This window comes from Castanea sativa, chromosome 11 (assembly GCF_040712315.1).
Source record: "Castanea sativa cultivar Marrone di Chiusa Pesio chromosome 11, ASM4071231v1".
NCBI lineage: Eukaryota > Viridiplantae > Streptophyta > Magnoliopsida > Fagales > Fagaceae > Castanea > Castanea sativa.
The window spans coordinates 47,683,288-47,698,314 of NC_134023.1; positions in this window are offsets into that span (position 1 = coordinate 47,683,288).

A 15,027-nucleotide genomic window follows, 5' to 3' on the forward strand; every position below is an offset into this window, starting at 1 on the left:
ACATGATTTAATTTGAAAAATTTTAAGCTATAGAGGTAGATTTAAAAATGCCCCTTATTAAATGTAAATTGCCCAATTACTTTCATTCACGTTTTTTAGGTTGGAAATGTAATTTGGCCAATGACTTTTCATTCAAGTTCTTTGGCACTCATGAACTAGCACTTTCCTAGAAAAGGACTTAAGAGGAAACGTTATAATTAATAATTTAATTGTCATATTCGGCGTGCATCAGTTTTATGTCTGTTTCAATGAATTGAAAGAAGAACTTGTTTAAAACATTTAGTCCTAACTTTTTCTTTTTATTCAATTTCGCTTTCCAACTTCCAAATCTCAAAGCAAAAGTAAAATAAGGCAGGAGGAAAAGGAAGACAAAAGAAAGAAACTTTGGGAGATGGAAGAATCATCATGCACTCTCCAATATCGTTTTCATAATAATAATTAACAACTGAAGAAAAAAAAAAAAAAGAAGCCAATCAATTTCACAAGTGAAAAAGAATGGGCAGAATGAAACAATGAAGAGAAATATGATACTGGAGAATCGGACCAAATGAATCTTTTGATTTCTTAATTTTGGAAATCTACTTTTTAATTTTATTAATGGGGAGTCTTTTCACTTTGATGTGTGTTTTTGTGTCCCTATGTCTGTAATCTGTATAATTTATAGTGGCATTTAAATTGAACGGCATGAAAGCTGGTGTTTAATAGGCAATAAGCACGACTGCAAGAGTCATTTATTTATTGGATCTGGTTAATGAGTGCTTTAAAATATTTGTTAATTGATTATTTAAAAAAAATTTGATATCACTTTTATGAGAAATAAAAAAATTTATAAAAAAAATTTGGGTAAATTACATATTTGGTCTCTATTCTTTACACCATATTTCAATTTGGTAAATAAATTTTTAAGTATTTTGTAGTATAAATGTATAATTTATTGTAACTTTAGCATTTTCTTTCTTAATTTTTTGTTTGTTTGTTGAAATCCAAACATTCTTTATTAGTAGATTAAAATATTAAAATAATCATTTTTTAATAGTTTAAACTTTTTGGACAATCATAAGTTCAAACCCCCCCAATTTTTTTTTTTTATAAAATTCAAACTAAATAAATTTAGAACAATTGTTAAGTTATTATCATATATTAACTGGTCATTAAAATGCATTACAATTTACATCTACATGACTCTGTTCTATGAGGAAAACGGGAGCTTCCTCGAACCATGTTTCAAAATTAGCAACATTATGTGCTGCTTTGTTATCAACATTTTCCTTTCTTTAAATTCTGAGTCCTCAAATAAAAGAACATTATTATTGGACTGACATTTGTAAATTAATCAGTTCGTTGAAAATATAGTACTCCATATATGAGAAAAACGAAATAGCTGTTCAAGGAATAAAGTAAAATAAATAAATCTCACCTTGGCCGGCTGGACTTCCATTGAAAATTTATCCATCAATCTGCTTTCTGGGGTCTTTAAGAAGTCAATTGATTTGCTCCATGAGCATGACATGGCGGCACCACCATGTACTTGATTGTCAAATTCTATATAACGTGCCATCTATTAATAGCGAAATATATATCTCATAATCTGTTGATTCAACGATCAAAATAATGCATTGAATGTAACGATAGAACCATCCAATCAAAAGACCAAGCCACGTTAAGATTTAATGGTCAAAGTATGCTTTTGTAATTTAAAGTCTAAACCATGTGGTTATGTACATGATTGAAGCTTAAATAAGATTAATTATGTGTCAAATTCACATTGATTTAAGTTTTGTAAGACAAGAATGTAATTAAAAGTATTGGATAAATTCAGTTGGTTAGGGGATGGAAAAGTGGAAAATAGAAAATGGGGGATGGAAGGGTGGGGGATATATAAGATTTAGTTTTTCTTCATATGTGTTTGGTTCGGAGTAAAAAAATGAAAAGATGTAAAACTTTTTTGTTTTGTTGAGAGAGAAATGAGAAGATAGAAAATTGTATTTGTATAAATTTACTTTCATACTTCTATTACATAATTTTTAAAAAAAATAGTTTATAAGAAAAAAAATCTAATGTTTAGGGGAAAAAACCTAAACGTTAACATTAAAAAAAGAAGGAAACTGAGTGGAGGAAGGAGGGGGACAAATGTGTAATTTTCTTTCTATATGATTTAGTTTTTAAAGTTATTTAATAAAGCTGTGCTCATGACTGTATTTTTTGAAGAAAAATAAGTGACAATTCTTTTATAAAATTCTCCATCTGGGGGTAGTACATATCTAGTCAAGTAATCACATTCATGATGAATCTTAATTAAAAATGGTTTTCCTATGCGAGAACCATTTTTTATCTTCACAGTTCAATAATAGTGGTCGTTGGAGAGTTTTGAAAAATTGACATAGTTAGTTTAGTCGTCGAAGGAAAACTTTCAAAATTAATAATGATTGAATTGCACACACAATATTAAACATCGTTTCATTGAAATTTGTTAGGTTTTAAATATTTAGAATTAAATGTTTAGTTTTCTAAATTTATGTATGTTGGCAAACCGAGATTAAAACATGTCTAGATTAAGTGTTAGATATTGCTCATGATTGTTAAGGCAAGATTCAAGAACAGTTAAGTTACAGAAAGAAGAGTTCAGATTTTATGAAGCTCGACTAATCGAAAGTTATTTTCGACCGATCGAAAATTGTGTTCTGTAGATTTTAAATTAAGCCTAAGCCCGTGAAAATGTTTAGGGTTTCAGTTCAATACTACAAGGTATAAAAGAAAAACCCTAATTATGTTTTAGGAGCTCTTGGAAGTCTTGTGAGTTACTCTTGTGAGAGTTGTGAGGTTTTTGTAACCTTCTAACTCTACAAATGTCTACTGGAATGAAATCTACAATTAAGAACTGGTGGAAACAAGTTGCTGCATAAAAATCTACTACTGATGGTGATCTGAAACCTTTGAGTAGAATCTCAAAGTCACAAACATGAAGTTTGTGTTTAGCAAATTCAAGATAGAAAAGTCCGTGGAGTCGGAGCTACACGTGGTCTTGTTAATAAGTTCTACATGAGGTAGATTTAGATTTAGGGTTTAAATCTATTGTAATATTCAATTCTATCATAGTAGATTTGTTTACTTTGATGATAGTTTGGTTAAATCCTCCCTAGGTTGTTACCTTGAAATTGTTGGTTTCATTAGTTTTCTTAGGTCATCATATAACTATCCTTTTTACTTTTTTGAACCAAGTAATATGTTTGCATGTGTTTAATCTAGATCTCATAATTAACCTAAGTACATACTTGGCTAATTCATTAGGTTAAACTAATCTATTTTGAAGGGATCTAAACAAACAAACAAACAAAATTAATAAATAAAATGATAAAATGTTTGAAATATCATTGTTAGGAACAAAAATTAAAACCCCATCACATCAGTCTCAATCTCTCTAGACTGGAGCTTTGCCCCTTTACATCTATGTATGTGTGTGTGTGTGTATATAATATCTAGAACCAAAACCTTCTTATAAAGATGTATCCTTTTAGAAGTGTCCTAAATTTTTTCTGTGACTATTAAGTGGTTGTTCATTGTAAGTCCTCTAACTTAGGAGTAATCAATCATCAACGATAGAATTTCTATGTTGAGATTCTCAACTGTTATGGTGGTGGGGTTTTGGTCCAAATCACTATGTTTCAAGTTACAATTCTCACATTTGTGCATACACATAGTGTGTGCAACTACTAGAAATGGGTTCAAAACATTAATGCTATGTTTGGAAGTTTTGAGAGAAAGGAGAGTAGATGAGAGTAGAGGGAAGGAGAGTAGTGGAGAAGAGAGTAGAGGGGAATGGTTATCTTCCACCTTATTTGGATGTTTTTAAAATTAAGTAATGAAGAAGGGAATAATTAGTCTTTTCATTTGTAATTTTGTTAATATAGTAAGGACAAATTTGGTAATTCATTTGGTCAAGCATTTTTATCCTCCACTCTCCCTCCAAATCTCTCCAATTTGGGGAATTAAAAATAAGAGGATTAGAAGTAGTTCAAACCCCTCCAAAGCCTCCCCCTCCTTCCCTAAAAAAATTCAAACAAGGTAATTTAATTACTTCCCCTCTTTTTTTCAACATCCAAACATAGCATAAGGGATCTGTTTTGATACCACATTTATGAGAAATATAAAAAGTAGTCCAAAAAAAAAAATTCATAAAAATTTCTAGAAATATTTCTTAAACCAATTCCCTTAGGGCGGTTAACTTTTCCCAAATAATAATTTTTGTTTTTGTTTTTGTTTTTTGATACAAGACATACAATTTACTCTTGTCTAATTTAAGTATATATGTGTGTGAAACTCTATCTTGGAGACTTGAAACCCGGCCTTACCCCTAAACATTAATTAACTTCCAAAGAATTGTATAGCCTTTTAATTAAGTGCAAAGTTAGCCGCACATAATGTGTATGCATGCGTGACCAGCAATGCCGCATTCTTCTATAAATAGCCCCCAAAAGCCTCATTAATTAATGACAAATAGCCATAAATGCATATAGAACTTTAAGAAGGAAATTTCAGGGTTAAGTTATTTGAGCGTTCTAGAACTAGAAGCCATACAAAGTAAGCTTTCTAGAGTTCTGTTTAGTTCTCTAGAGGGAGGCTCCCTAGTCCAAATTAATGCATGTAACCCGAAGTGAAAGTGCCCAACCTTGAAGAAATTAGAGTAAGCCCTATATAGATCACTCACTTTAGGTATGCTTCTAAAACCCTCTTCCATACCTTGGGCCAAGGCCCCCACCAACTCCAAAAATAAATCAAACATAGATTAGAGAATGACATTGCCCAAGCAAATTAAATTATTCCATCACCTTTGAATGAATAATAGAAATGGCATAACTTATTATAATATAGATGTTGTGGGGTCTCTAACAACTCCACAAATGTTTTATTGCTTAACTTAAAAAAAAAAAAAAAAACCTTAAGGTTGGTGATAATCAGATTTTTTTTTTTTGATAGGGATAATCAGAATATTAAGTGACGATAAAATCCTATAATTGATGGTGACTCTACCCGTGCATCTTACATGAAAATCTTGTCATTGAGTTGGACCAAATCCGATATAAAAAGAATGTACTTATTGAAGAATGTGTATGGTAAACTGAATCTAGGCTAATCTACTCGTACAATTAGGATTAAAATAATATAATAACCTTATTAAACCCATATTTCTAACAACTTAACATTAAACATTATCCCAAATTCACATGGAACATACCTTGATGCTCACAAGTGACCTAATATATCTTTTATATATTTCTTCATGGGAATTCACTTTCCATGTGGGAAGTTCTAGACTTTTATATAGGGTTCCTATATTGAATTTCGTATCCATATATATTAGTATAGGACTTTAATGAGACTCACTATTATTCACTTTCTTAATGAGTGGACTAACTTTCTGGATCTGCCAGCCACTTGGACGGTGGAGGCTCTTTTATTACATACAATGGCAAGTGTCCAAGTGAACAGACTGTACGGTTTGTTTTTCTGAAAATTGTTTCTAAAATTCTGGGGCAGATCTTTGATGGCCCCATTAATCCATGGATTTGGGGTTCAGGAAACGAATTGGAGTTTGTGGTGGAAAATGTTTTCCTTTTGGAAACATTTGCTTGTGGTTAACGTACACAAACTCTTTCCTTGCCCACGTGGGCTAGGTTTTCGTACATGTATTTTACCTTTTTGCCAAGTTACCTGGGTTCGTAGTACATTATATGTAATGTTTAAGGTTTGTGCTCTTGCTAATGTGTACAGTAGATGGGGTCTATAGCCTTATTTATTATGGCCGGTAGGCCTAAGTTCTATTAGGCATAAGCCCCCAGTTGCACCTAGCTATTAAACCTTTGCATAAAAAAAAAACTAAGGTTGATATAAAATATTGGATTTTGTTAATAAGTGCGCTAAAGACACATAATAATTAATTATTTTTTAAAATATTTTTTCGAGAATTGAAAAAGTATTGACAACTTTTTCAATTTTTGAAAAAATAATTCTAAAAATAGATGACTTAATGTACTTATATGACCCTAAAAGATTTACAAGAAAATTTGACAATGTACTTATATGACTTGATTTAATATGGCATCATGAACTAGGAACTAGCTAGCTAGGTAGGGTAGTTGACCCAACTAAGCTTTTGGTTGTTCCTTGGCGAAGAATTCAAGCATCTTAAACTAAGTGTTAATCTAGTAAAGGATTCAACATGGTAATTCCTCAACCTAAATGTAGCTCCTTGGTATATGTAATGTGTTTCATTTATTTTTCTTTGTGATAATAGATGACCTTCTTAAAAACTATGAATGATTCACAAGGTAGCTATATATTAAAAAAATTAGAAGAACTATTTGGTAGGTAACATAATTCTTATTATTATAATTTTTTTTAATGTCTTGAACCCATAACTTCATCACTCATCCTATTATTATGAGAAAAGAAAATCACAATTGAGTTATAATTTATAGGTCATGTTAACGGATGTCTTTAAGTGGCGTTTGGTTTGCTGTAATGTGCCTTTAATGTGATGCACATTACGATGATGTGACATTAAAATTTTTAGTTTATTTTATTTTTTCTATTTTCATAATTTAAAATTACAAAATATACCACATCATCTTAATATCATCACATTCCTAACAATGAAATGTTGTATTTTTGTATTGAAATCTTATTATTGTAAAATTACAATAACGTAATATCAATATCACGGCGAATCAAATGGCCTCTTAGGGTAATTGTTAATAAACTATAATATGAAAGTTTTGACACTACTTTTATAGAAAATATAAAAAACAGTCAACAATATTTATTATTTTATCATTCTTCCAATAAAATGTTTTAAAAATAATTCCTAAACTAATGCCTTAGGCATTGGTTAACATTTCCCATAATTTATTGGCAATCTTATCTCATTGTTACGTAACACTTTTTCATTGTAGCAAAGTTGCACCCCTTATATAATTGACTAATCCCATAATTTGAAATATATTTGAATTTAATGTTGATGATGTGGTCAGAGTTATAACGTGAGAATCATTGGCGTGGATTTCTTAGTCGAGTTTGAGGGAATCTATCAATTTGCCATGAAGTAGTCTTTCCTAGCTACTGCACTCAACTCTTTCATTTTCTTTATCCTTTATTTGTTTTTCTCTCCTAGCAGTTCCCACCCTAATATTTTCATTTTTGGGATTTCCTTTTTGGCCTTGTTGGGCTAATATTTTTATTTGAATTTTATTAATATGTGTCTTTAAGGTATACATTAATAAATTATTTTAGAAAGTTTATTATGAAAAAATGAAAAAATTATTAACTGTTTTGACAGTTATTTTTTTCAATTTTTCATAAAATTTTTCTCAAAATAAATGATTAATGTATGCCCTAAGGACATATATTAACGAGACTTTTTTATTTTCACTGTTGAATTGCTTCTAAGAATACAAAGGAGATGATTATTACGGACAAAACAAGGGTTAGTTAGTAGTTACTCCCACTACTGTACTATTTCTTGGTCAGATCCAAAATCTCACTTGAAAAAGGCTTATGATGTCAAAATCAGTTGTAGTAGTAGTAGCAATATCGGCAGGTGAGCTACGCTACTATAAATGTGGATTAATAGTTGTAGATGACTCCAAGGATCCCATTTTTGTCACCAGCAATCAGTACTAAGCTTTCAAACCTAATTATCTTGTCAAAGCCCTTTCGGTCTAGTGGCAACTAGAATCTTTACTTTCTCTCAAAGATGTGAGTTCGGATTAGACCCTACCATGGGACTGAACTTGACTTCCTCTAGTAAAAAAAAAAAAGGCCTAATTATTAACTATTGCCTCTAAGAAAGGGGGAAAAAAATCATGGCCAGATTTTTAATACATGATACAAACACTCTCAACTGTTTTTCACCTATTCAGGCCAATAAAAAGTACATTAAACTGGGCCTGTGGGCAAAGTTCCACATTTTTAAAGGAGTAGAGATTAGTGATAATTGATTAGATACACAATTAATTTATTCTAATTAAATTTTCTATTTTTTTTTCTTTGGATAAATTATGCAAATTGATTTTGAACACATAACTTTATGATTTTTTTTTTTTTACCTTTAAACTAGTTTGGAGAAAAATTCTTCCAATCCATCAAATAGGGGTATGTAGTGAACCCGCTAACCCGCCAAAATCGACCTGACCCAATCCAACCCACTGGGTTGGGTCAGTTTTTAGGAGTTGATGGGTTGAGTTGGGTCATGACTTAAAAAAAAAAAAAATTTATACAATGGGTCGGGTTGGGTTTGGGTCATGAGATTTACAAACTCGTCTAACCAGACCCAACCCACCTACATTTATTAATATTATTTTTAAAATTTAAAAAATACATTATACAATTTATTTATTTATTTTTTTGCCATTTTTCCTAAATAAAACCCAAACCCTAAGTTTTTTTTTTTTCCATATAGTTTGTATTTGTTTGGCGTTATGCTCATAATTATTTGGTTATAAATTTTCTCTTACTTATGGTGGTGTTGTTCTAATGCTCAATTTAATAATAATAATAGTAATTAAAAAAATTTGTCGAACCCATAGGTCTAACCCGACCCAACCTGATCCATGTGGGTTGGGTTGGGTTGAACCCCTGTGATGGGTTGGGTTGAGTTGGATTTTTATTAACCCACCATGGTAGGTTGGGTTGAAAAAACTTCTCAACTGGATCCAACGCAACACATGCACACCCCTAGTTGGCCCAACCCACTTGAGAGATCTAATCGAACCTACATCGAAACCGATTTGATCAAACTTGAAAAAATTGATTCGACTGACGCCTAAGGAAACTTCGGTGAGATCCACCAAATCCGATGAATTCTTAGCTAGATCCGATGAGATCTCAATAAATCTAGTGAAATTTCCATTGCATCCAGATCTCATTGGATCTTTGCTGTTTTTTGCCGAAATCTCGATCATTGCTGCCTTTCTCGGTTTTGACTGAAACAAACTCAATCTGACCTACTAGTGCTTATGGTTGGTAGCGGGTCCTTCATTCTACTATCACCAAGATCAGGTTAAGTCTGGGTGGCGACCCAAACCTAACTTAGACCGACTTGTGGACAACACTACCATTATATAATAGGTGAAAAATCTATCCATGTGTATTTTTAGTTATTTGACATGAGTGATCTTATGAATCGCCACTTAATGAGTTGGATGAGATTCCTCTGAACTAGTTTGAAGGAAAACTTTGCCCTAATTTTATTCTCAACTTTGTTCTAAAAGAATTTAAACCTGGTACTCATAAACAAGCTTCTACTTTTTCTAGGAAGTACTCATATAGTCATATAGCCCCAATTATTTGAGACAAATTTAGAAACTCCATCGAATGCTTCATGACTTTCTTTTCATTGATTTCATTAGCAATTATGATAAAAATGATTATTGAGATTGTACTGCCTTTGATAATTACGTTACAATGACAAAGTAACTAAATCATAGGAAAAATTCAAGAAAAAACAGAAAATGATAGGGAAGTCACATCTTGAAGGGATGAAAATAATGATAGCTGAATTGGTTAGTAACGCTGGACAAGTTAGTTTGGACGATAATAACAAGAAATAACATTTTAGTTGTTAATCACCAAATCTATTTCCAAGCCCCACAAAAGAAATGGTAGCTTTGCCAACCCACTGCCCACCTACGCTTCTATGGACTCCAATTAATCACCAATCACCAATGCTACCATCACTATCAGCCCCGCTAGCTAATATTCCCTATGGTTTTAATACATCATCCATGCATGATACACAGCTATCAATCTTCTGACATTGAGTAATTCCCAAGTTAAAAAAAAGGAAGGAAAAAAAAAATAATTGCATTTAAAAATAGAATGATTAAAAGTTTGAAATGTGTGATGTCCTTTTGTGTTTGAATCTCATTTCTTTTTCGAGTGTATATTATACACTTCCAAAATTTGATCGTGTTTGAATTTTATACCCTGAAATTTTAGAATTTAAATTTTACACTCTAAAATTTTAGAATTTGTATATTTCTTTTGCATTAACAACCACTCTGTACATATTATCTATTAAGTGATATAAATTTTTGAAATTTTAAGGTGTAAAAACAAAACACCCCAAACTTTAGGACTGTACAAATGTACAATGTCTAGTTATTCTGTTAAGTCCCACATGTATCAATTAATTGAAATATGTGTATAACTGGACAATGTCTTTTTTTATATAGACATTGAATTAGGGGTGGCAATTCGTGTTCGCGTGTCGGGTTCGTGTCGTGTCAAGTCATGAGTATTCAACTACATAGATCAACACTAACCCGACATGTTTATTAAACGGGTCAAGATTCCTTAACCCTAACACGACTCATTTATTAAACGGGTCAGTCGTGTCGACCTGTTTATCAGATTTTATCAAAATGAAAAATAAAAATTAATGAAAAAACAAACAAATAAATATTTTTAATATAAAATTCAGAACTAACGAGTAATTGCATTACAAATAATCATTCAAAATTAAAGCATATCCCAATATCACAAATAATCAATCACAATATGTCAAAAAATATAAATCACAACCACTAATAAGTTCATATACCTAGAGTTTGAAGGGTATATTGGTAAAATATCATTTAATTAAACGGGTCAGACGGGTCAAACGGGTTCCATGTGTTCAACACTAACCCAACCCATTTATTAAACGGGTTAGCCGTGTCAACCCGAATATGACACGAATCCGTTAAGTCTCAATCCATAACCTGCTAATTTCGTGTCGTGTCGTGTCGGGTTCGCGGGTCGTGTCAAATTTTACCACCTCTACATTGAATAATATCAAAGTACATGTACTGATATACTGAACTATGATGGTTTCGTCTTACCTTAGACTCTTGGATCTACTCAACTTTTTATATTCTAGCATCATGCAATGCAAATAGAAAATTAATGAAGTGTCATAATCTTAAAATCACCTATAAAGTTATGTATAAGCAGAGTTTTCTCTCTTGAGGACTACCATCCTGGTTTGAATGAAATGAGTCAAAAATCAAAATGATACTCACCTACCTTTTCTTTTTCTTTTTAGGACTATCTTGGTAGAAAATAATCAATTATACAATATTAGAGTGGAGGTCTATTTCTCATCCTTGAAACTAGATTTAGAAGCACATTATTATTCCTGGTTAAAAAATTTCCCTTGGCAAGGTCGGTCCTCTAATGCAAGTACATATCTCATGGCTTTTTTTTGACATTGGCTAAGCATGCTAGAGTGGAGAAACTTTTGGAGCAATAAGAAAGCCTTGCACTCAGTGATCCCAATTGCAGAATCTCTCAGAAAATAATCAATTATACAATAAGAGTGGAAAACTATTCCTCTCCAAAGGCTCTTTAAAAGAAATGACCAAGTTATTGTTAAAGACAATCAAATTCACAACCTATTAGTTAATGCAAAAAAATGACTAAGTTAAGAGACTTTTTTTTTTGTTGGCTAATATTAAATGACTTTTTGCTTATATTAAATGAGGAAGAAGAGATTTTAAATCAAGTTCTCTTCTATAGGAGGATAAGGCAATGCTACTGAATTATAAGTCTCCTGAAGCAAAAATATTACATATAGAGAATTAATTATGAAGGCTAAACACGGGCTGCAAGATTGATAACTACTAAATGAGAGCTTAACAACTTTCTAAGTCTATGTTAGAAATTAACATTATATTTTTGAAAAGTTTTATTTATTTAATTGTTAAATGTTAATAAAATACAACAATAATGTTAACAACAACCAAACTTTAGTAATAAAATTTTTAAAGTAGGTTATAGATTTTCAAGAAGTTAGTTAAGATTGATTATATGTATTTTTTTTTTCAAAATTTTATTCCATTTGAGGTCATACTCTTTATTATTTTCTTAATTAATATGTCATTTTTGTTTACAGTTTTTTCTATTTTTCCCTTAACTTGAATCAATTAACATTTCTTCATTGGCAGTTAATAAATTTAATTGTACTTTAAAAAAAATTGAGACTTTAAAAATCTTTACATAAATAAATAAAATAACAAATTAACAAGAAAAAGCTAACCCAAACCAACTATAAATAGTTGTGGAAAAAAAATATTGTATTTTAAGAAGAAGAGATGTTTTTGTGGGATAAGTTTTTTGTTTAAACTTTTTCACAAATTTGCTTATGTAAAAATTTTTAAAAATTTCTTATTTTTAAAAATATTTATATTTTAATCAAATTTTAATAGTTAAATAAAAATCACACCCGAATATGAAATATATACAGTATCTTAAAAAAAAACAGTAAAAAGCACCACCTTTTATTTTACAATAGTGGACAGTAGTTAATTTCGAGCATTCATTAGAATTTAGAATTGACAAACCACAAAAAGTCATAAAGCAGCCGTCAAGTCAAAACCACAAAAATAAGCCATCTGTATGGTGCAAATTAGCGTGCCATTCAGAACATTGACATGATCCACGTACGTAGAAGCGAATGTGATTCTAGCAAAGCCATTGCTTCTCTCCCTACATATTCTGCTCTGTTTCATGCCTGTAAGCAATAGCATCCTCCATGCCAGTCACACTCATAAATCTTAATTTTCACAAGAAAAATGAGTTTAAATCTATTTAGATTTGTCTCAAACTAATGCTAGGATGATAATAACTTATAAGTGTTAGCTATATTAATTTTCAGAGGGTTCTTTCATGATACATCATTTTTTCTAAAAACACCCAAAGCCAATGTTCATTCTATGCATGCATTTGGTTTGACTTTTTTCTAGTTTATTTTATGTATAATTGTATATATTTTTAATCTAGTTTGACTAAATTAATAGAATGATTAATAGGTATTTGATTATTGTAAGATTAGAAGGTGGCATGTGGTACACATGCTTCCTTTACTGAAAAAGATGATTAGAAAATGAGTGTTTAGTATATAATATAGTTGGGTTCATACTCATAGGGCTCGAGCCTTTTGAAGAAATGTGTTTTTATATATTATATGAACTACTTAAGGAATCTCCCTAACAAAGGAAGGAGAGAGTGAAGTTACAATTTGGTATTTGCTACCGTGAGAGAGAGCGAGAGTTTAACATGTTGAAATGATGGGATGATTGCCTAAAGGAAGGTATTAAAAACAAAATTGGGCTAGCTTTCTCTTTTAAACATGTTGAAGTGGATGACACTCAAATATATGTATTTAAATTAACAATTGTGAGTATGTGTGACAATTCAATGTAGAGACAAATTCAATGTAGAGACAAAAATGAGCTTGACTTATTCTATATAATATAGATATAAATTGATTTCTTTTGGACTAAGCATAGATATAGATTTATGAAAGTGGAGGCCAAATTATAGATTTCTTTGATTTTAAAAATAGTTAATTTTTTTAGGGTTGACCACCATACTTGCCCCCCCAACGTATCTATTAAATTAATATTTCCACTAATGCTAATCAATCTTTAATAGATCGATACAATCATCTAACTTTTAAACCGTGCTTTCGACAAAAAAGAAGAAAACTAATCTTAAACAATTCCTTAAAAAATATATTCTTCTTCAAAAAGAACAAATGGAAGATCCGAAGATATTGCTTTGAGTGGACGCCCAAACGGACCCACAGTAAAACTCAGGCATAAAAAAAGAAGCCTGATCAAAAGAGACCTGGCCCCACATGATGCTTATCATCAGCTTTAAACTTTGTGTGCAATATATAACATTCCACAAGGTACTTGTGTAGCCCTATGGATCTTGACCTTTGGATACACCACCCAATGAAATCAAATGGTGCAGAAAAAACCAATAATTGTGCAGATTTGATGACTTTTTGGAGTCTACGTGGGATCCACTTCAATGTGAAAGCGAGAGTGACTAAATATAGTCAAAACATGTAATATTACCTTATCAATTTCATAGGTCTAGTGTAGAAAGTTTTTGTCAGTTGTGAGTCTGAGTAGTAATAAGTGCCTAGGTGATCTTATACTATAAGTCAATACAAGAATTTAAGAGGGTGTTTGACATCAACTTTTACCATTATCTTTTAACTTTTATATACAGATTTTTAAAAATCTCATTTTTTTATTTATTTATTCAAGATACAAGTATACCTTAGCATATTTTGAACTAAAAGTTTTAGCATAAAGCTAGATAAGTTGTTTTCCAAACTGACACTTAGTAGTGCAGGGGATTGTAACCATACCTAAAAGCAAAGGAGTCAATTTTGTACTTGAGACTATTTCGGTTTGGTCAGGAGAATGAAATATTTTGGTACCAATTTTAAGAGGACAAAATTAAAGTAGACGAACTCGTTCAACAGAACTTGCCATGGGCGACGGTATTGGGATAGTGGATGATCAAAGTGAAGGAAGGAGACGGGACATGTCTAAGGAGGACAAACTCTCCATGATGGACGGATGAGAAAGCAGATGGATGCAAAGTGGATGGTGGCAAAGCCACGTAGCATCCACATGGCTTAAGTGGTCTTTAAGAAATTTCAAATGGAAATGTCTCGTGCTCCATGATTAACCATAAGTCAACAAAATCTCTATATAAAAAAGATCCCGTAAAATATGTATATTTATGAGGATCTTCCCTACAAGGGAACATCTTCTTCACCAAGAAACCAAAGTCGATCATACACTACTATAAAAACCCAAAGCCCTCAGAAATCAAGGTGCACATAATTCACTCAGCTTTGACACTCTAGAGTTGTGAAAGTTCTCTAACTTAACCTTTGGAGGGTATTTGGTTGGTACCATATCGGTACTCTCTGTAAGGTTTTCTTCTTTTTTGTTGCACAGGTTTCGTTCAAGAGTACGTAGGAACCGTGTAGCTCACTGACGATTTTCAACATCATCATAATTGATACCGGTGTACCGTTTCTAGATTACCACTATTTATATATTTCTATACATACGTGTGTGTGTGTGTATATATATATATTTGTATTATTTAAGTAAGTATGAATTTATTAATTTTATGTTTATCAGCATAAACTTGAAAATCCACATATTTTGTAGGCCTAAA